The 22783-nt window shown below is 41.4% G+C and overlaps 1 protein-coding gene across 2 annotated transcripts in view; it reads left to right on the top strand.

Annotated features, from left to right (window-relative positions):
• The first annotated feature begins 1633 nt into the window (after positions 1-1633).
• Positions 1634-22783, top strand: part of Lrrn1 (leucine rich repeat neuronal 1) — a 39587-nt gene continuing 18437 nt past the window's right edge. The window contains exon 1 of one of the 2 annotated variants that reach the window (XM_028867561.1): positions 1634-2161. The gene's annotated coding sequence lies outside the window, so the exon portion shown is untranslated. Of the gene's footprint in view, positions 2162-12772; positions 14004-22783 lie in introns of those variants that run through there. The other variant, XM_037203953.1, reaches the window with a different exon arrangement.

The raw sequence follows: 22783 nt of genomic DNA on the forward strand, positions 1-22783 counted from the left end.
AAGTGACTTTCCCACAGGGACATGGATCTTAATTGCACTTCTGGGCTTTAAAACAGTGTTGGCTTGGTTTCAAAAATCATACCTTGGTGCCTGATTCATACCACTGCCTTCATGAAGTCTTTTCTAAAACCTGGATGCTGCTAGAGAACTTTGGAGTCACCCCTCACCATCAGCCATTAGATCAGCTGTATTCCCCAAGAACGACCTCTGGAGAATGCCACATCACAGGGTGTAGCACCATCTCTCTCCCACTCCCAAGAAAATACAGTCTTTCCAAGTCATCTTGAAAGACCACATCTAGGTCTCCATCTCTACATAACCACCTTCTTTTAAGTCCTATCTTACATGCAGTCTACACAAAAAGTGAGACAAGAACAGATAATATAGTCTAGACCCCACATGCTCCCCCCGCCCCCGTCTCTACTGTTCATTTGTTATCTATTCTGCAACCTAACATTGCCTTTCCCTGGAGCTTACTAAGGTATACTCTGACCCACCAGTGGCTACAAAATAGTTCAGAGTTTCAGGAGAACATGAAGTATGAGTAAACACTTCTCAGATAGCTATGCAAGACCCCCCGGGGAGAGGGGAAGCTATAGGGATCAAAAATGTAAGATTATTGCTATTGAATCTCTCCCCTAGCATTAACGACTTTGAAAGTAAATTTTGTGATAATGTATTCTTCCAACTTCCCCAGAATTTCTTGGCTTGAATATCCTGAGGAAATACAATCACGCTCTCTTTCTCAAAGTTGTTCAACATTGACAACTAATGATGCTCTCTGGCTTAAAGCTGATTCTTCCAATAACGTGTATCAAGGGTTTCTCCTGAACCCCCGCTTTGGGCTGCCACTTTGAAGTTGAGACTCGGATTCAGGTGCAGTCTCCAAATCCCCTCCCTCCCCCGTTCTACCTCTGCCTCCCATCCTTGCTCTCAGATACACACCCCCACCCTGCTAACAGTCTGCATTTTCAATCCTCTGCTAATAGGAACACAACTTTCATAGCTAACCAAAAAGAAATCTGTAGTTTCAAAGTTTCATAATCTTTTCCAGAAAGCCTCCAGAATCTGACAGTGGCTTTGCCTTTCAGTTAAGGGTCCCAGTACTACCCCTATGGCAAGGGCTTGAACCAGTCCCAACGGAGGGTCTGTAAGCACCACGTATCACCACCTATCTCCAAAGGAAGGGTCAGATCCCACGCTGAAATACTCATATTGAATTTTGTCTACTTATCGCCTCAACCCAAGTTCTACCTTGCTCAGAGATGCAGTCCCATTTTGTCTATGGCTTTCTTACAAGGGCTTTTTCCCCCTTCCTTGCCTCCCTCACCCAGTCGCAGCCTTTGGTCCCCATTAAAAAAAAAAAAAAAAAAAGAAGAAGAAAGAAAAGGAACAGCTAGCTGCTCCCTGCAGCGACGGTAGAGGCGCAGTAGTCTGGCGGGCCCGAGGTTGTGGGGCTGAGGTGCCCCTTTGTTGGGCGGGCTACAGATGGTGTCCCGGCGCGGGGCTGCGCCTAGGCGGGCGAGGGGGGGGGTGTGAGGGGGGTGCAGGGGGGGGGTGGAGACCGGGAAGGGGGTCGGGCGGGAGGGGAGGAGACGGCTGAGCAGCCAATCAGCACGCAGCCCATCAGCTGACCGCTTTTGCTTACACCAGGTGCACGCCGGCTGCAGGGAGCACAAAGCGGGGCGCACGGAGGGCGCGGGCAGGGAGCCGCGGAAGGAGGCGAGGCCCGTGCGCCCCGGTTTGCAGCGCTTGCCGGGCAGGGACCGGGGCCCACGGCGTCCTCCCAGGCAGCGGCATCCGTGCCACTGCATCCCGAGGCGCCTAGAACGCCTTCCCTGAGACCTGATCGTTCGCCGCCCCGCCCTCTGAACCCCGTTTCTTCTACCCTCCTTCCCAATTCTGCCTGTCTCTACTCCAACCCCCAAGAACCGGATTTAGCTCAGCCCCGCGCAGCAGCTGTTGCTCCTGCGGCTGTCTCGCCTTGCGTCTTGGTGCTCTGCCGGGGGTCCCCCGAGGAGCCAGTGCGCGCTGCGGGCTGGGAGGAGGCGCTGCTCCTCCAGTCCTCATCCTCAGGCTGCTGCTGCTGCTGCTGCCGCCACCGCCGCCCGCTCCGCCAGCTCCGTGCGCACCCCGACACCCCCACCAGCCGGGCCTTAGGGTAAGTGCCGGGACCAACTGGGCCGCAGCAGGAGGTTTGGGAGGCAGCGAGGGAGGAGTGGAAGCAAACTTGGCACCTTGGAGGACCCTACAGTGTTTAAGAAACCTCGGGATAAGATCGCGGATCTAAGGGGGACAAGGGGGCGCGGTTTCTGGAGCTGGGGTTGGGGGTGCAGGCGAAGTCGGGAAAGGAGAATCTAGTTACCATCCTCTTGCTTTAAAAAATGAAACAGGGAGAGTTGAGACGGCAGGCCAGACGAAAATGGGTAAAAGGCAATGACTGGATCTGAGCCCCCAGCATTTCAGGGATCCGTCAGGGGATGATGTCCTGGGTGGGAAAGAGAAGTGAAGGCTTGGGGATGTGAACAGGGAAAGAAGCTGGGGCCTGGGAAGAGCGCAGACAGAAGACCCAGGGAGTTGGAATGGGGTCAAGAGGAGAGAAAGGAAGGTGGCAGGTTGTGGGGAGAGGAAGAGGTCTTGGCAATGGCCTCAATGTTAAGAATAAAGAGGAAGGAGCATAATTAAAAAAACATTGAGAGGACTGAAGTCAGAGCATTGGGGAGAATATTCTCAACTATTATGTGGTACAAGGAGAAAAGTGTGCGTTTTGAAACTAGAAGCGGTAGCCCCTTAAGGAGGCTTGTCATGGATGTGGAGATTTCAAGGAAGCCTTGGTCTCTTCAAGGCATTTTGCTCCAGGATCAGTAGCTAGGAAAGTTTGCCAGCGAGTGTCCTTTGTGCTGCATGGAGGGGGGTGTGGGCTGCTGCCGCCTGGTTCGGTGCTTCCTCGGTTCCCGAAGTCACCGCTACCTGAGGGGGAAGTCCTTGGCTGGTTGGGTTTCCCCAGAAAAGCCAGGCAGCCCGGAGGCACCTCGTGCACTGGGCAGGTTGGGAAGTTCGTCCTGGGACTGTGGTCCAATAGCAGGCATGGATGCGCAGGCTGGAAGATTCCGTAGTAGAACTTGCTCCAGAGGGACCTCGCCTGCGGTATCCACAGCAATAGCTTCAAAGCTAACTGTGCAGAGAGTGGTCAGTGTCAAAGCCTTTGAATGACTGAACCATGTAGGCAAAACTCCTACATCCCATCCTGTCGTTAGTTCATTCCCAGACCCAGATAATAAAACAAATACGGAATTCAGATTCGCTGAGGGAACACGTACTGCTGACTTGGACTTTTTTCTGTAGGATTTTCTGAGAGTATGTTATCTTGTTTTACAGTTCGATTTACCACGACCATCTAAACGATTAATATTATTGCTATATTGCCATGACTTCGTTTTTAAAACCTGGAACTTGAGAAGTGGAAACTTATACTCTGACCTGTATAAAGCTGGAGTCGAAGTGGTGTTGCTGGCTCCAGGGCCATGTGTGTCATGAAGTCTCTAATTTGCATGCAAATGTGAGCGGATCCTGGCAGATGTCTGGCCTCATCCATTCACATGAAGGAATTTGAAAAGACAAGGAGTCTTCAGTTAACAATAGACCTTAAGAACGTGGAATAAAGGCCCAGTGTGGGTTTCTCTGTTTGGGGATTCCATGGCTTGCTGACACATTTATTCAAGAGCCAAATTCTTAGTGTGGTATTATATGGAAAGCTCAAATCCACTTGTCCTTACCTGGATGTATCTGTGCATGCTGCATAGAGGGAATATTCCTATGCAGGCAGTAACTTTAATCCACTTCTGGTGGCTTGAAATGATTTCTTCACTGACTTCTCAACTTTTAGAGTTCTTTTCTTTTCCTTTGAGTAATTTTTTTTTTTTTTTAATTTTGGCCAACATTTGCTCACTGCCCTGAGAGAGAAGTAATATAGGAAAAGGTGCTTGTCACTGACCAACTGGAAGGTCTCAATAGAGTGGTCACTGTCCATTTAACCTCATTTGAGTTCCTTAGGTGACAATGTTAAAAGGCTGAGGTTGATGAGAGCATCCCATTCCAGCAAAGGGAGTGGACGTGTGTGTGTGTGTGTGTGTGTGTGTGTGTGTGTGTGTGTGTGTGTGTGTCCCGGTACTGAACAGTGAACAGGGGAAGTAATTCAATGGACTCCCAAAGCAAGGACTTTTCTGTCTTGTATTATATTAGCTGGTCAGTCATGCTATTCACCTCCTGACTTTGTAAGACTGATAGAACAAAAGCTGGGGCCACATGTGAGGCTTGCAGCGATAACCCCCGACAAGCCAGCCCCAGAAACTCTTCTTTTGTCAGCCCCAAACACTGTTGGAGGGGAAAAAAAACCTATTCACCCAACAGGGTTTGATGACCCTGTTTTCTATATACTCGCCAAAAGAGACATTAAAAATACAACAGAAAGACAATATTGCTTTGAGGGGCTTGACTGGGGAGAGGGATGGACAACAGATGTTAGCATGCTGTTTCACATGTTTTCTGAAGTTGTTGTCATTATGATTATCAAATTCTGGTCCAGTACCCTCTATATATAAGGCAGTCTACTCCAGTTAGGAAAAAAAAAATGAATGAAGTTCAATCTGATTGCGAAGTGTTCATAGCCAAGTTTGCATTTTCTGTCTTGAAGCTATGCAGAAGTCAGAAAGCAACATTGGTGTACTGAGCTCTTCTGTTATTCAAACCTGGCTTTCTGTCTCCCTGATGGAACTGAAGGGTGATTATATAATAACAATGGCATTTTCAAACTAAACCCACATACCCCTTTGATATAAAATTATTAGAGGGTAGTTTTGAAATCAGGTAAGATGCCACAGCACCACATCTATGAACTGTCAACTGTTAGCCTCCCTAGGGGAGGTCTTTATTGGACAAGTTTAATACAGGAAGGACTGAGTTTGCATTCTGGCAAATAAAAGTAATAAGGTACTTAATTATTAGAAAAGATTGCTCTGTTAAATAAAAGAAACTCAGACCAGATACAACTACAGATGTTAGTTCTGACAAAGTAGGCATAGGTAGCTCCTGTTAGATTCTGGAACTGTGAGATTAACAAGTAAGATAAACATGAGAAAGAAAGCTGAACCTTGGCCTTTGCGTAGAGTCTTATATTGCTGGGCTCTTGACATGAACTTCTCCTTCTATTATAAATAATCTCTCTCAGCAACATATCCAGAGAGCATAAGTACTTAAAAATCAACTTCTAAGAAATAAATCTACTATTACAGTTAATAGTTTGATCCCCCCCAACCTGGCTAACTATAAATAATCATCAATTATCTTATTATAGGCTTTTATGCCACCTTAAATAAGCCATAGACTGTATATAAAATATGATACATTACAGGTATAGGTGCTACTTTTACCAGACTTTCACAGTGCTTTCTTATAATTTCCTTTTTCGGCTGCAAATAGTTATTCTGTAATTCATTTCAGCACTAATATAAGGCTGCTCAAATATTGTATTGAATTTTTTAAGTTATTATGCTGAACATCTATTTTGAGTTAAGCCAATCTGAAGATAAAGCAGCTTCCATTTTAAAACCATATTTTGGTTTCTGAAAACAATGGAAATATCTTTAACTCATGAATAGAGCTTTGATTAATATTTTATTCAGAATGAAATTAAAATTATATAGATGAAGTCAGAAAAACATGTAGTCGTTCTTGTTTGGGATCAAAAAACAGAATACAAACCAAGGCTAAACCCAGTAAAATGCAGTATTTTAGAGACCACAAGAGAGCCATTGGATCTTAGAGTTTTAAATGGAGTTCACTTTTAACATATCAACATTCTGGGTATATTTCAGAGTTTATTTTCTCTGTCTCAAAGAACAGATGTAATAAATGGTTTATTGACCTTGCATTATTTTACCAGTTATTTTGCTGATAAGTAGACTATTACCAGTTATACCCAAGTGATCTGGTATGTCTTCTTTAACCTGCTAACGTTGAGATTCCTCAGTTGTAACATAGCATGGCTGGGTCAATAGGGCTGGAAGGACTAACTATCATAATTGATTAGATTGTCAAAAAGGATTGTAAAAGGTTTGCCACCAGGACCACAACTACCATAAACATTAAACTTGGATGGAATCATCATATCTACTGACCTGAAAAATTGCCCCTAAGAAATGAGAGAAAATAGGTATAGGCTTGCAATACACATCAAAGGTGCTGTTCATCCTAATTTCAGAGCACCTACTAAAAAGACCAGTGCATTAGGTTAAGACACTTAGTTTTGAAAGCTGTGGAGTAGAGCCTGCTTTTATAGTGGCTTCTTACCTTCCATTTACACTCTTTATAGCTCAGATGTTGTGATGTTATTTGAAAGCTCTGATTACTGTAAATGAGTTGTAATCTTCTGACCCAGGCTGTCTTAGCTCACATCTATTATACTACGGGCAGACAAGGACTCCACAGCTGTCACCTCATTTGTATATGAAACAGACACATTGGTGGCATTTTTGGGGGGTTACCATAGTTACATTAACAATGTACATGTGACATGATGTGTTTCCATGTGAAAGGTTTTTGTGGTAGATATTTTGTAGACCTGGGACTAAAGTACAACTATTTAAAGTTTAAGGAACACATAAATTAGTCTGCCATTGTTCTCTGGAGACACTTTATCAATCACAGGAGGGTAGCCTCTCCATAGCCATGTCCAGAAAAGGGCAATCAAGAACCTTTCCCTAATAGAGATTTCCAAGAGGGGCATTGCTGAACCTCTGCAAGGGGATACTGTGGAATATTCATTTCAAAATATTTGGTTTTCCTATTTAGTGCTGCCTTTTGTGAGCTAGCATATTAACATAGTCATTGTCAATTCAAAAGGGGAAACCTGGACAGCCCCAGTATCATTGCCTATCTCAGTAAAATCTGAGAAAGAACCACAAATCCATGTATCTTTACTGGCAATAAGCACAATCTGAGGGTCTCCATTTTTGCAAAGAAAGAAAGGTGGCTTAATTGGTTTCATGTCTGTAATTTCCCCCTCTAGAAATAAAGAATACCATTAACCCGCATTGTTATTTCACAATAGTAGTGAGTCTTCATTTGTATCTATGATAATCAGCATAATCAAGTACAGTACACAGTGAGGAAAGCTCAGATCAGCACCCAGCTCTGATAATAATGCCTCAATGTGTGACCTTCTGGGTGTCCTGTAAACATCCTGATGCTTTATATCCCTGTCAGAGTGCTGCTATAAGGATCCAGGAAAGCTGCTAGATGCTTCTAGGATTATTCCTGCAAAGAACTAGATTTCTGCTCTGATGCAGTGGTTTTCTGGATAGCTAGCGGCTAAGGGAACAACTTCACCTTTCCTAAAAGGGGATTTTTCTAGTCTCTAATCCTACAGCTAAGTTGGTTTATGTTATTGTTTTCCTTTTAAAAAGAATTCCTGGGTCTGGAAAGATGTTCCAGAGGTTAAGATCACTGATTGCACATTCAGAAAACCAGGGTTAAGTCCTCAGAACCCGCACAATGGCTTACAACCACCTGTAACTCCAGTTCCGGGGATCTGGTACTGTCTTTTGATCTCCGTGGGCATCAAGCACACAGGTAGTGCACATATATACATGCAGGTAAACACTCATATACATAAAATAAAACAAACCCATAAAACAACCCCCCAGTATTGACAGCTTCACACTACCTGGCCTGATAGACTCTTCTAGAGGAGAGAATTTGTAGAGAGAAACAGGAAGTTGGTTATGGTCCCTAAACATCAGTTCACCTGATAAGTACATTCTGAACATTAGCTACATGCAAGACGTCACATAAGGCCCTGAACTCAAATCAAGTTAGCTTGATTTTTCTGCAGTTCATACTCCAAATCCAGTGCAAGCATTCTGTGTCCATCAAGTCCTTGTATTCATCTGCATTCTTCAGTGCCCAGAATGAAAAGGCTACATTAAGCAGAAGATTTCCAGTTGGAGCAACAACACCCCCACACACACACACACACATAGGGTATTCAGAAAATTGATAAAAATCTATTTTAAAGACAATTGAAAACATCTAGTGTGTAGAAGGCAAGAGTAGTAATAAGGACCTAAAATGCTTAATTTCATTTCCTTCAACCAAGAATTACCTGATTCTATATCATTAGGACCAGGAACAACTTTCAAGACTCAGCTTGGCATCTATAATATAGATCTCAGAGACCAAATCCATCCAGAAACTTTAAGAACTGCTTCAACTTGTGGATGATACCTGAAGAAATGGTCAGAGCCTTGACAGCAGGCACCTTTATCTGCTGGCCCATCTTACTGCCCCCAGTAATGTAGCTTTCTGGATTTGATTGTTTCTTTTGGGGGGCGGTGGTAGTTCAGCTTTCTTACCAGAAAATGACAACCAAGCTATGTGTGCATGCACACAGTGTATGTACATACATGTATATATGAACACACATGAGGTGATAGATTCCACACTAAAAATCTTATGCCTGTTTATTTCTTGTTAGTAAGACTGGCATGTCAAAGTGAGTTTTGAAGAGAACTTTCTCTCAAGAGTATAAAGGTGTATTGACCCTTCGCTTCTCTTGGATAGTGTAATATTTTCTTGGGAGAAGAGAGAGAAGCTGTGTGGCCACTCAAAGCTTCATGCATTCTCAGTGATTCATATGATCCTAAGTAAGAGTTACATAGGATTTCTGCCACATCCTAAGCATTCCAAGCCAGTAAGGGAATCTACATTAATTCATCAGACATGAGTTATGGAATCTGCATTCTCATTAACTCATCCGACTATTACAGAACAACCAAGGACAATGAAATAGCCATTGCTGGATTTCTGTGGCTTGTTATTGCTGATTAGGCTTCTGGGCACTGAGAATGACATGTGAGACTCAATCCCCCAGAGAAGCAGTTAACTTTGCTTTGCTCTGTGGGGACAGAGCTAACCTCCACACGTACTCACAAACTCATCATTTCTCACCCAGGAGGCTAGCTAAGACTGCAGAGATATTTGCAGGAAAGCACAAAATTTATGCACAGATCTTGGATGTGGAGTATTTTTCTTTTCATGTATGAAGGATAGCACTGTCAAAATGGACCCCTAGTGAAGAAGTTTCCAAATGGCTTCACTATCGCAGCTGAGCAATGGAATGAGAGATTGGGTCTATGCAAATGAGATGCTTAGTAATTGGAAGGAAAATATTACATAGGGCTTCTAAATTATATCCCCAGAGTCAATCATTTTCCCTAACACACCCGAGTAGTAGGAGAATAATAATAATCTCCAATTTTAGTCCTTAGCTTTTGCAGTATACCAGGAGAAACCATGAACACTTTATAAACATTAATTTATGTACTTGTCACATAGATTATTTTACAACTGTCACAGAGATTCCCACTTTACAGATCTTTTGGAAACCAAGGCAGAAAGTGCTAAGTAACCTGCCTGAAGCCATACAGCTAGTGTGGTCTTAATACATATTTGTTGGATAAGTGGATGAATGAATGAATGAGTGAGTGAGTGACTTGGGTTTTTGAAGAGAATTCTTTTATTCCAAATATAACATTACCTGCTTTCTAGCCAAGGCATCTGAAGACCCTCCTCTGTGACTCACAGAGCTGGTGAGAGGCAGAGTCAAGATGTGAACTGAGGTCCATCTCACTCTAAATCTTCACTGCTAAAGCACTTAGCTGTGTCTGTCCCTCTTTAATGAGGCTCTAGAACAAAAGGACTGGATTAGATGAATTCCAGTAGCCTACCCATATTCTACAAAATTCTGTAATTCCACCTGAAGTAATACTTAAATAAAATAAAACATTTTATTGCTTTTAAATTTTAAATCTAATTTCATATTTTACTTACCTAATAACTTTTGAACTGTCCTTTAAAATTATACTGGGATTACTAACCACATATTTTTAAAGTTTACTTAAAATAACTTTGTATGGATGAAAATGTATTTTTGAAGATTATGTTCTTCTGATCATTATAATCACGCCGAATATTGTTATTTTATCATTGACTCAATTTTGGTTTCTAAAGATTGTCAACTTAAGAGTTAGCGAGATGGTTCAGTAGATAAAGTGCTTTCTGTGTGGACATGAGAATCTGAATTTGGATCCTAAGCACCCATATAATAAGGCAGGCATGATGTTGGCATGTACCTGGAATCCTGGAGCTGGCAAGGCTAAGACAGGAGCTTGTTAGCCAACCAATGTAGCTCAATCAGTGAGCATCAGGTTCAGAGAAAGAAAGAAAGAAAGAAAGAAAGAAAGGAAGGAAGGAAGGAAGGAAGGAAGGAAGGAAGGAAGGAAGGAAGGAAGGAAGGAAGGAAGGAAGAAAGGAAGAAAGGAAGAAAGGAAGAAAGAAAGGAAGAAAGAAAGAGGGAAGCAATAGAGTAAGGTATCCAATTCTGACTTTTGGCCTCCAAATGCACATGAACACATGTGTATGAATACTTCCACACATGCACAAATACACATGACCAAGTACACATGTACACCACCACCCACACAAGTGATAAGCACCATTCTGTTATACATAGGAAAGGCAAATGTAAAGTGTTTAACTTTGAAATGAATTACTGTCTTTAACATTTGCAGAGGTAAGTTGCTGAATCTTGGAGGAAAATGTTAAATGATTTTTTTCCCAGAGCTTCAAGCTGCAAGCAGTGTTTAAAACAACTACTTGAGCTGTTTCTAAAGAACGTCCTCCCTTAATGTATCCTTCTGTCATGGAAGTGATTCATCAGAACTGCATGTCAGTCGGTGCCGGACTGTTTCTTTCTTTCTTTCTTTCTTTCTTTCTTTCTTTCTTTCTTTCTTTCTTTCTTTCTTTCTTTCTTTCTTTCTTTCTTTCTTTCTTTCTTTCTTTCTTTCTTTCTTTCTTTGAATGCATCCAAGCCTTTGCTGTTATTATTTCCAGATCATATCTTGTCCTTATCCATTTCCTGTCACTGTAACAAAATACCTGGGGCAGTGTATTTTTTAAAGCCAATTTGACTCACCACGCTAGTAAGTAGAAAGTCCCCATAGTATGTTGTAGTTATTAACCATACTGTGGTCCCCTCACTGTGTTACAACGTGCAGGAAGAACCTCCATGGAAACTGTTGTAAGTAAATGAGGACATAAGAAAAGTGAGCCAGGAAAGGTGAGCTTGCTTCCTAACAACCATTCCCACAGGAGGCTGCTTAGCTCCACTGCCTCTGCCTTGCTACAGCTAGCAGATTTTCATTTGCACATGAAAGGATAAATCTAGAATATCATCTTTGAACTTACTGTGAGATGGAAACTAGGATCATTTACAAAGAACCTTATGCACATTGTCTTGTTTATCTCATAAAAGTGCTCTGTTTGCACTGGACACCTTGCACAGCCTTGGTGCAGGGGGAGGGGCTTAGACCTGCCTCAACTGAATGTGCCAGGCTCTGCTGACTCCCCATGGGAGGGAGGCCTTATCTTTTCAGAGGGGGGAGTGGGGGGAAGGTCGGAGGGAAGGCTGGGGGGGGCGGGCAAGAGGAGGAAAGAGAGGGGATCTGTGATTGGTATGTAAAATGAATAAAAAAATTCTTAATTAAAATAAAAGTGCTGTTTGACAGTAGATGAGTTTACTAGTCACTGGTAAAATTCATACTCTTAGCTCTGTTCTTACTCCCAGATGGTCACCCAGCTACCTTTGGAAACTAACGGATATGATTTTCTAAGTGTGTTGAGAGGAGTGTGTAGCAACCCTGAGGGTTAAGCATTGTGGGTGTGTGTAGTAAAAGCCCTGAGACAAGGAGCTTGCCCAGTCTGTGTCAGTTAGTAAACATGGGAGAACAAGAACCCTTCGCCATGCTTTCCTCACGCTGCCCTTCCTTTTCTCAAGTCTCCTTCTCATCCTCACCTCAAGTATAGAACATGCTGTCTTAATTTAAGATTATTTATTTATATCACTGTAATGCCATCGCAACCACACAGCTCCATAAGGGAAAAGCCTACAACTTAGTCTCTGGTCCCTGGCACCCATAAAAGCACTTGGCATAGGGAAAATGCACTCAGCAAATATTCAGTGAGTAGGAGAAGAGATTTCCATATCGTGTCTGTTTCATTTTGCCAATACTGCATCTTTGAAACAATGTTTAGCTGTTTCCTCTGTACTTGGGTAGAAGATGAGTCCTTCATATGCATGCATTATACTCAGATGTTAGTTTCTCTCTCGGAGGGGTTGTTATAGAACATAGAACTCAATGTGAGGAAGCTTTCATGATATTATTACTGAATAATGTTATTAATCCAAGCGTTCAGTACATGCACCTAGAATATAAAGTTCTCTTAGAAGGGAGATGTGAGGGGTATATAAAATTACCCGGCATCATGCCCATCCCAAATGAACTTTCAGACTCAGTAGAGAGATACAGTGAGCAGAAGCAAGGCAAAATAATTAAGTGTAGATACTCTCGAACAAATCAGAGAAAGCAGAAGGTGAGGCCAAATGCATTTAGGTTTGACTCTCCACTGGAAGACATACTGGCTGTGCAGTCTTGGTTGGTTATAAAAGACTGCTTTTTTTTCTCTCCACCCTCTCTCATCTGCAGATAGGCGTATATATGGGAAAGAACTTGGCACAGTTCTCAGAGCATGACAGTCTGCCGTTCAGTCATTTGGCGAACAGTGACAGTACCGTTTGTGAGCAGATTCTTTTTCTCCCATAAGCTGGGAACAGAGTGGTGAGCAAAGGGTTGCTACCGTGGGCCTCCCTGCATGGAGCTTGTTGGCTGCTGGGAGGAAAAAGCAATAATCTAGTCATCACCCAAATAAATATGAAATCATGGCTGCATTCCTAAGTCTAGTGATCATGGAGCCCGAAGAATATGGCCTGGAGATATCTAAGAGAAGACCTCTTCAAAGAGGTGACATCTCAACAAAAATCTGTAAGACAAGCAAGAGTTAGGCAGGCAAAGGGTGTGGAGCAGGGTGAGAAGTGCAAGTGAAAGCCCAGAGGTGGCAAGGAGCTCGGTGGGCTGGAGGGACAGGGGAAATGCTAGTGTGACCTAAGAACAGAGAAGGCAAAGCCAATGTGAGGGTAAGTAGGTTTGAATAAGAAGTAAGAAGGGTTTGAGGTATTTAACAAGGAGGTAGGGCTCTGGAGGTGGTGGCACAAGCCTGAGGACCTGAGTTCAGATCCCTAGAACCCATGTAAAAGTCAGGCATGGGACAGCTGTGCACACCTGTAACCCTTGCACTAGGAGACAGAGATAGGTGTATCCTGTGGCTTTTCCCGCTAGCTGAATTGATGAACTCCAGGTTCAGTTGGAGAACCTCTCTCAAAAGCAAAAAGGTAGAGAGAGAGAGGAGATACTTAACATCAACCTCTGGACTCTAGTGTGCATGCCTGAGTATGCACATCTGTGAACAGGTATACACATATGCATGTGCCACATACAAAATAAAAAAAAGAAAGAAAGAAATGAATTGTGTGTAGACAGAGCAGAAGGCTTCAATTGTCCACTAAGAGGATAGTGTGGAGTCCTGGCTGGCTGTTGGCATGTGTCTGACGTGTTTGATATGGCATATGCCCAGGTCCAAGAATAAAGATCACACCCAGAGGAAAAAAAATCTCTCCTGAATTATGTGTCTCAATTAAGTTACCTGAATCTTGATTATTGGAAAATCAAATGAAAGAAAGAATAAAAAAAAAATGAGAGTCAAAATATCCGTGTCTTATAAGTTAGCTTTCTTATTTTGACTTATTTTCATTGCTTCCTTGTCACTTCTAATGCATTTTCCTTTTATTATAGCTGAGTGCCACAAGAGTTAACTGACAAGCCATCAACTATGTTGCCTATGGAGCACAATTTCTTAACACTAATTTGGAGGTATCTCAAAATACTCTATTCACGTGGCTCATGGATGAGATATCATTGTTGTCCATGACCTCAACTTATGTAAATCACACTTGGCTTCATCTTTCATTACCAGGAAAATGGAGCCTGATGGTGAGTCTGCACGGTCCTCTGTGAGATTGCATGCTGAGTACCTTCCCCAGATCACTAATGGCTGAAAAGTGGCCCTTAGTGATTTCTCCTCAGTGGCAAGGTCTGATCTCCTATCTGATCTCTGTCTTTGAGGTTCATAGTGCAACTGTGGTTCACTGTTGTATCTACTTATAACTACAATCAGAAAATGTCACCAGGTAGAGTTATCATAGAAGGTGTGTGTGTGTGTGTGTGTGTGTGTGTGTGTGTGTGTGTGTGTGTGTGTGTGTGTACATGTTCATGAATATATAGAAACAAGAATTAGGAGGAAGCTGTCTATGCACTTGGGTGTGCATGTGTGGATACATGCTGAGGCCACAGGACAACCTCAGCTGTCCTCTCTTAAGCTTGCCCACTTCAGTGTTTTAGATAGAACTTGCAACTCACCAGATTAGGAAGGTTGGTTGACCAGGGAGTCCCAGGGAGCCACCTGTCCCTGCCTCCCCAGTGCTGGGATTACAAATAACCACCAACCATTCCTGGCTTTTCAAAAACAAAACTCCTTAATCTTAGTGAATCAAACTCTAGATCTTGTGCTTACAAGTCAAGCACTTTGCTGCCTGGGTTATCACCCCATCCTCCTCCTCCTCCTCAGTTTTTTTTAAGCAATGTTCAGTTATATTTCATACTGTGGGAGCCTTTTGTCACTCATCTGCTTTTCTCTCTTTGCCCCTTGAGATCATAAGAAAGGGTCCCACTAGATCTTGATGACATAATCTTCCATATTTCATTCTCAACATAATGTCACTCCAAAATGCTGGTTGTCTACACTCAAATGTCTGCTGGTGAGAGGAAATAGCAGTGTCTAGTATCAGGAATTAACTACATCTATGTGACAAAGTTTACTTGCCACGTAAGAGTGAAGCCTCTGTGAGCTCGCCCAGCAGGGAGGAGCATGGAACAGAAGAAACCCAGACCTCCATTCCCCACATTCTGTTGCCCAAGGGGAAACCCATTTCACTCCCAGAGTGCTCTTGCCTAGCTCTCTGCTAGCCTGGGAATCACTGTCATCACAGGTGAAGTCCGTGTTTCATAACTCCTTCCTTTTCCACATCTAGGCAGCTGTAGTGCCTAAGAGATGCCTCTGGAGTTGTCATCCACAAATTTCCCTTAAATGTGGTCCTTTTTTGGCTCTCACCACCACCCTCATGCCAGGTCTCCTTACATTTTCATTTAGCTTGTAATAGAGGCTTATTAACTACTTCCCAAGGATTTTCACTTATTCTTCCTCCTTCCCTTCTACCTTGCACATAGCTGGTAGATTGATCCTTATTTAAGAAATGATTCCATGGTCTCCCCAATCAGAAATAAGTGAAAATGCCTTAGCAAAATCATAAGTGCTGTACATACTTCCCTGGCTGGGTTTCTATTCCTCTCATGGCACAACCTAAATCCCATTCAAAGGAAGTAGTTCCTGGTCCACACACTTGCTCCAGGTATCTGCTTTGGACTTTAACCAGTAGTGTTATTTGGTGGTGAGCAGCTGATTCTCTTTTTAAAAGCCCCAATTTGTAGGCTATTAGACCACTGATATGTCTGTGGACTAGATTTGGAGAGAAGCATTCACGATTAGCTCCAATACCACTACTTTGCACACATCTCCCCTTCTATGAAGAACACTGCCGCTCCCTCTTCTCCTCTCCTCTGCCCCAGAAGCATTGCTCAGTAAATTATTTTCATTCCTTTCTATTATGCCTGTGCATTTGGAAAGTATGGAACACCTAATTACTAGCTCGTGTTGCTGGTAATATCTATCAGCCCCAAATACTACGCTAACATGGGTGCTCTCTTTAGGTTTTTGAAACTTAAAAGACACAAAGCTGTATGTTTGCATTTTTGGGCCATCATGCTGGAACCTAATGCTGGTCACTTTCTTGGAGAAATGTTTTTCTGATTTTGTTTTAAAACCATGTTAGTTGTTGTTATCTAAATTTAAATACAATTGTAATATTAAATATTTCCTCAGTCAGGCTTGGTAATGAAGGCTTGTAATCCAGGCACTGAGGAAGCTAAGGCAAGCAGATTACAGGTTCAAGGCCAGCCTGGGTTACAGAATGAGTTGAAGACAAGCTTAGGCAAATTGTGTCTAAAAACATTAAAAAAAAAAAAACTTAGGAATACAGGTCAGTGGCAGAGCACTTATACATTGTGTACAAGGTCTCACTTATACATTGTGTACAAGGTCTCATGCTCAATCCCCAGTACCAGAGAACATATACATGTATGTATACATATACACATATACATGTGTGTATTCCTTCATTGTTATAGCTATTTGAATTATTATAATATCACATAGTTTAATTTGTCCTTAAATCTCAAATTCCACAGAAAACTTGTAAGGTGCACAGTTATCCTATATTGTATCAGATAGATGATAATGCAGATTGTTTTGTTTGTTTTAAAGAAAATGGCTCACGTTTTTATTACTTAACTCATTTACTGGTGCAGAGTATGAACATAAAGAGAATGAATTTTTATAGTTAAGACATGTCCAACTGTCCCAACTGTGGTAATGTTTTCAACGTGTTGCTGTTTAAAAGAAAGTGAGCAAGGGAGGAAAAAGGGAGAGGGAGGGAGGGAGGGGGGAGGGAGGGGGGAGAAAGGAAGGGAAAGCAGACATAGCATGAATGTGTGTGGTTTCATGCACAGTTTCTTGCAGGCTCTTCCAGATTCCTCTCCAAGGTCTCTTCTTGGAGTTGTACCTGGTTTTATTACTGATTTCTGGTTTTACCCAAACCCACTGAGGAACAGGATGATTTTACTCTGTTTCTTTTCCAGCAGTAGCAAGATCCTCAGACTCTTATGAGATGACATGGTTGGTTCAGAAGAAGAGGGTCAAGTGCATGTTGAGAATAACAGAGAAAGGGGGATAGTCTGTATTAGTCAGAATGGTGTCTTATTAAGAAAGTACCCTTTTATTTAAGAGATAAGTTTAGTTTTGCATCATTACGAAAATGACTTTTATTTTTATAGTTCAAAATTTTAACTGTAATTTCTATTAGAAAACTAGGGGCTAAGCATGTAATAAAGATGATCTTCTAGTAACATTGGGTCACTTTATAGTTTAATGGTTATAAATTATACTGTGGATATTCAAGGATGATTATTCTTTTTACTTGCTGCTTAATAAAACTCACGAATTGAGGAGAATGCATGGAAAGCATGATTTATAATGCCTGTGGGCATGTTAATGTTTTCAGCTGTTCCCTTGCACCATCTGATTAGACAAGACCTTAGCTGCATAATGAAGGGTCAGCCACTAAAGTGCTCTGGTGGGTTTATGGTGCCTGGGTCATCCATGCTCTGAGCACTTTTGAGTACTGGACCATTAGTTTCAAATGCATATAAAGATAGGGGACACATCTGTATCAAGGAGATGCTATAATAAGAAATTATTTCAAATTCATGAAAGCAGTTTTCACCTAATTGTAATTGCCAAAAACAATTTAAAAACCTGATTAACAGAAATTCTAATTAACTAAATAACCCCTCCACACACACATACACCTAAGTCTACTTTTAGGAGAAAAAGGGAAATTTGTAAGAAAATAAGTTAATTACAAGGGTTCTAGATTAAAAAAAAATTCAATATCAATTCATCATCAAAGTTTTGAAGAAAATTATGTTAAAAATAAACTTATAAAAGGGAAAAATAAAAACTTAAGGTTTGAAACTACAAGCTTTTTAGGAAACCTTGAGCTAACCAGAAATTTAAATTTGTAAACTTCCCAAGCCTATCATTTTTCTAGATTTTATGCTACAAGTTAGTTGTCTTGTATGTAACTAAGAGAAAGAAAACTGCAGGGTATCCCAGTGTTCGCTGGAATCCAGTTAGACAGTTGAGGCTAGTGCTATCACATAAAAGACCAATAATTCAAAAGCTAAGAAATGTGACTTTAAAATCAACCTTTACCCTATTTGTTATGGGAATTCTGACACTTGAACTAGTAAGAGTTCTCAAATAAATAAATAAATAAATAAATAAATAATAGAACTGAGCTGGACGGTGGTGGCACATGCCTTTAATCCCAGCACTCAGGAGGCAGAGGCAGGTGGATCTCTGTGAGTTCGAGGCCTGGTGTACAAAGTGAGTTCCAGAAAAGGCGAAAAGCTACACAGAGAAACCCTGTCTTGAAAAACAAAAAACAAACAAAAAAAAAACAACAACAACTGAGAGGAAGACAGGCAAATATTTGCTAGGTCAGTATTTAAATGACAGGTAGATAGACAGATGATTGATGATAGATAGATAGATAGATAGATAGATAGATAGATAGATAGATAGATAGATGGATGATACATACATACATATATGCATACATACATACATAGAAAGAAAGAAAGAATCAGGGCTCTGCAAAGAAACAGAACCAATAGAGTAGATGGGCAAATAGATGATAGGTAGGTAGACATATGACTGACTGATTGATTGATTGATTGATTGATTCATAGAGAAACAGATAGATAATAAACTTCAGATTATGGGAATTGTCTCAGGATTCTGGAGGAGTCTATATCTGACACATAGCAAGGTGAAAACTCCTGAAAGTGATTCAGTCCCAGTGTGGCAGGTGCATGCCACCCCACTTCCATCTTTTTGGCCCTGCCTTCTGGCTTTGGCCATTGGGAAACATTTTTCCTGAGAGTATAGGCATATGATTTTCTTTATTCTCTCAAAGTGATATAGTCACACAGATCTTGACATCCTATTAGACTAGTTATATAAAAATAGCTTCGAAGAAGCATTGGAAACCAAGTTTATTTTAAGAGTTTGGGGACAGCTGGCTTTGTTTTGCTGCTTTATCATGTACAACTCTGTGTGTTTGCTTCCTCTCCAGCCAAAGGACAACTGCTGACATTCACCTGAACACTGCTGTATTTAACCTTGAGCCATGGGAGAGTTTATGCAAGAGAGGCATATTCTTTCATACATTTGTCTTTGATTTATTCATCTGTTTATTGAGAAATAAGATCTAATGTAGTGCAGGCTAGCTTTGAGCTCATTTTGTAGCCGATGGCGAACTTCTAATTTTCCTGCCTTCACCTCCCTAGTGCTGGCATTACAGGTATGCAGCAGCACACCTGGTTACACAGTGCCGGAATTGGAGTCTGGGGTTTCATAAGTGCAAGGCAAGAGATATACCAACTATACCAACTAAGCTACAGCCCCAGGCACTCTTCAGATTTTTAAAGGAACACTTTTATGTGAAAGAGATACATCCTTGACATTTTCTTAAAATTTGGAAATTTTCTAATTTCAAGTAGCCAGACTCTTTAGAGAATGACACTACACCAGAGCTATCAGCTCTCATCTTATTGATTTGTCATTTTTTTTAAAGTTAAAATGATAGGAGACAGTACAGAACCCTAGTGAAGCAAAGGGAAAAAATGCAATAAATGTCCAAAGTAAATAGACTGTTTGGTATGTTTTGGTGAAGAGAGAGGGTTTTTACTACTAAAGGCAAATCTTTAATTCTGCCTTGAAGTGAAATCAAATCTGATAGAATCGAATGGAGGTAATCAGCTTGGTGAACATTCAGAATCTGTAGCTTGGCATCAGCAGTCTACAACATGGCGTTTTCTGAATCGTCAGTGGTAAATCTTGTATTTTCATAGGTGCTTCTATATATAGTGTTTGAAGCTATTGTAGCAATCCGCTTCATTGTCACATTTATTTAGCACAGCAAAAGCTGTGTCTGTGTCCGAAATAAAACTACCAAGCAATATTCTGTGAGGTACTTAAAGTAACGAACCTGAATTAATGTTACCAAACTAAAGGTGTAGCAGCATTTATATAACATTTACTCAGGCTACTAATTAGAAAGCAATTATTTCATGTAGACATTTTACAAGAAGAGAATTAAAAATAATCTGTAAAAGACTAAAATTAATTGGTTTCATGAGAGTTTTTATATCACTGTTCTTGCTAAAAGCAGCAATAAAAATAGCCCCATTATTGGTTGCAGTTCTGTTCTGTTTAGTTCCCTGTCAATTTCTCAATTCAATAATGTTAAATTATGTCTTTAATTCAAGATATGCAAATATCCTACTTTTTCAAAAGAGGGGGGAGGGGCTTAATTGTACAAGTTGATTTAGCCAGGAAGAAATAAAATATTCTTTTCTTGGTCCTGATTTAAGAGTTTCCCAAGCTATGTCTTGTACATGGCTTCCAAAATGTTGGAAAAAAGTGGTCTGGATATAGAACTGAGATGGTTCATGAATAATTACTGGTGTAGGCTGTGAGATCCTTGGAAATGAAGGGGCAGAGACCATTGAGTTTTCTGAAGTACTCAAAATGAAGAACTGGGTTTCCTTATCTCAACCCATGAGAACTTGAGACAGCGCAGAACACGGATTCCTTTCCTAATCCATAGTGTGTATTGGGAGTGTGGTGGGGAGGAGGAGGCATATAAGGACAGTCAGTGCCTGAAATATTAATAAAATGAGTATCATAAAAAAGTAATTTACATGGCCTCAAGGTAATTATTATGTTATTAAAACCACCCACATTGTTGGTTCCTTAAGGCTACTATATCAAAGTACCATAAACTGGATGGATTAAAACAATAGAATTTATTGTTACACAGTTCTAGAGAACAGAGTCCAAGAAGAAGCTATTCGTACATCAGCAGGCTCATGCCAGCTTGCCCCTCATTGTTAACATGGTACTGTCCCTGATGTTTCTCATCATTTTCTCTATCCTTTAAAACCACCATGGGCTCAGCAGGTAAATGTGCTTGCTACCAAACCTAACCAATCTGCACTCAGTCCCCAGGACTCACACAGTAAAAGGAGAGAATTGACTCCACAAGGTGTCGTAGACCTATACTAATATGTGTATGTGTGTGTGTTCGTATGTGTATTCTCTCACACACATATACATACACTAAATGTAAAAACATTATTTTTAAAGTTGTATTGGGTTTGTATGTAGTCCATCCCATTTCAGGCCCAGCTTTCTTTAACTAATTACATCTGTAATCTGATTAGCAAAAATCAGTCACCATCTAAAATCTTGAGATTCCTACTTCACCTCTTTCTTAGGAAGCACACAGTTTAGTCTAGAACAAGTCTAGACATGGTACATGTTGGACCTGGACATTCTACACTTGTGAACTCACTGCATCTTTCACAACCCACTGGGAAAAGACACTGCTACCTGTACCCAAAGGGAGACTAGGGAAACAACACATGTACAGAGTCAGGTCTGGATCTCAATCTGTTGGTCCAAGTCTGTACTCAGTTTCATTCTGAAGAGCTGCCCTCTTGGGTATCATATTTTCCAGAATTTATTTTATTTTATTTTGCTATTGGGAAATAAAGAGATAATTTCCAGAGTTCCCCAAAGCAATTTCTATCTTCCTTATCATAATATGAACTTGTGTGTGTGTGGGGGGGGGGGGTGTACTTAGTACCATTTTGAGTGACTATTCTATGCACAGCCTTCTTCCTATTGGACCCTCTGCTGGAGACACCATCAGAGAAAAATTTGAAATAGTTTCAAGAAGCCTTCCCTTTAGGAAATATGCTGACTCATGACATACAGTATGGGGCTCCACAGGTTTTTTTAGGGATATTTTATATTATTTTCAAATATACCAGTAGGAAGAACAATGGTGGTCACCAGTTCTTGACTTGTGAACACCTGAGTTATAGTGAAGACTTAATGCTTTCCTCATCCCAAGAGACTGGCAAGGGAATTCTTTCCTTAGGATTTTCAATTTCCTTCTAATTCAAATTGTGAACTTATTTTTTTTAAAGAATTTCATGCATCCATATAATGTATTTTGATCAAGTCTGCCCCTGTTCCCTCCATTAACTTCCCCTCCCTTCAGTCCCCCACCACTACTCCTGCTCAGTTTGTGTTTTGTTTTAAAGCCCCTTGAGTCCACTTGGTCCTGCCAGTGTGTGCATGGATACAGGCCATCTACTGGAGCATGGAGAGGCTCTCAGGACCCACATTCCTGAAGAAAACCGACTCCCTCACCTGGCAGCCACCAACTGTCAATATAATAAATAGCTCCTCAGCGTAGAGGGGGGACATAAGGAGCCTCTCCCACCTCAAGCTGGGTTTTTGTCTGGCTTGATCTTGTGCAGGTCTTGTATGTGTGGTTACAGCCACCATTAGCTCCTATGTAGAGTTGCAGTGTTATATCCAGAGGACACTGTTTCCTTGAAATCATCCACCACCTCTGGCTCTTACAGTCTTCCCACCCTCTTTACCACAAATCATCCCTAAGCCTTGGGAGAAGAGCGTATGATACAGATGTTCCGTTTAGGGCTAATAACTGCACAGTATCTCTCTCTGTACACTGATCAGTCGTGGTCTGTGTATTAGTCACCATTTCCTGAACACAGATGTTCCCCAGATGAGGGGTGGCAAATCACTACTCGGTGAGTGTAAATATGAGTACCTTGAGGGTAATGTAATACTATTTCCACTTAGGAATGCCTTGGCTTTCCTGTTTATCTTCTATATGCTTCCATTGACAATATACCTATCTCATTGAGCCTTTGTTCTTTGTGCTGTAAGAGAGGAAAGTCTAACCAATGGAAGACTATCTAAATGTATTTTGTGACCCCCTTGTTTGTTTGAGCTCATATATATTGAACATTTGTAGGCTGGTCACTCTGTAAGTGTGTGAATCACATACAGCTAGAATCACTGCATGAATATGGTTCTAGCTATGTCTTTGCAGACAGCCAACAACCTGTGAGACCCTCTGAACCTATGAGTG

The sequence above is a fragment of the Peromyscus leucopus genome, chromosome 3 (assembly GCF_004664715.2).
Source record: "Peromyscus leucopus breed LL Stock chromosome 3, UCI_PerLeu_2.1, whole genome shotgun sequence".
NCBI lineage: Eukaryota > Metazoa > Chordata > Mammalia > Rodentia > Cricetidae > Peromyscus > Peromyscus leucopus.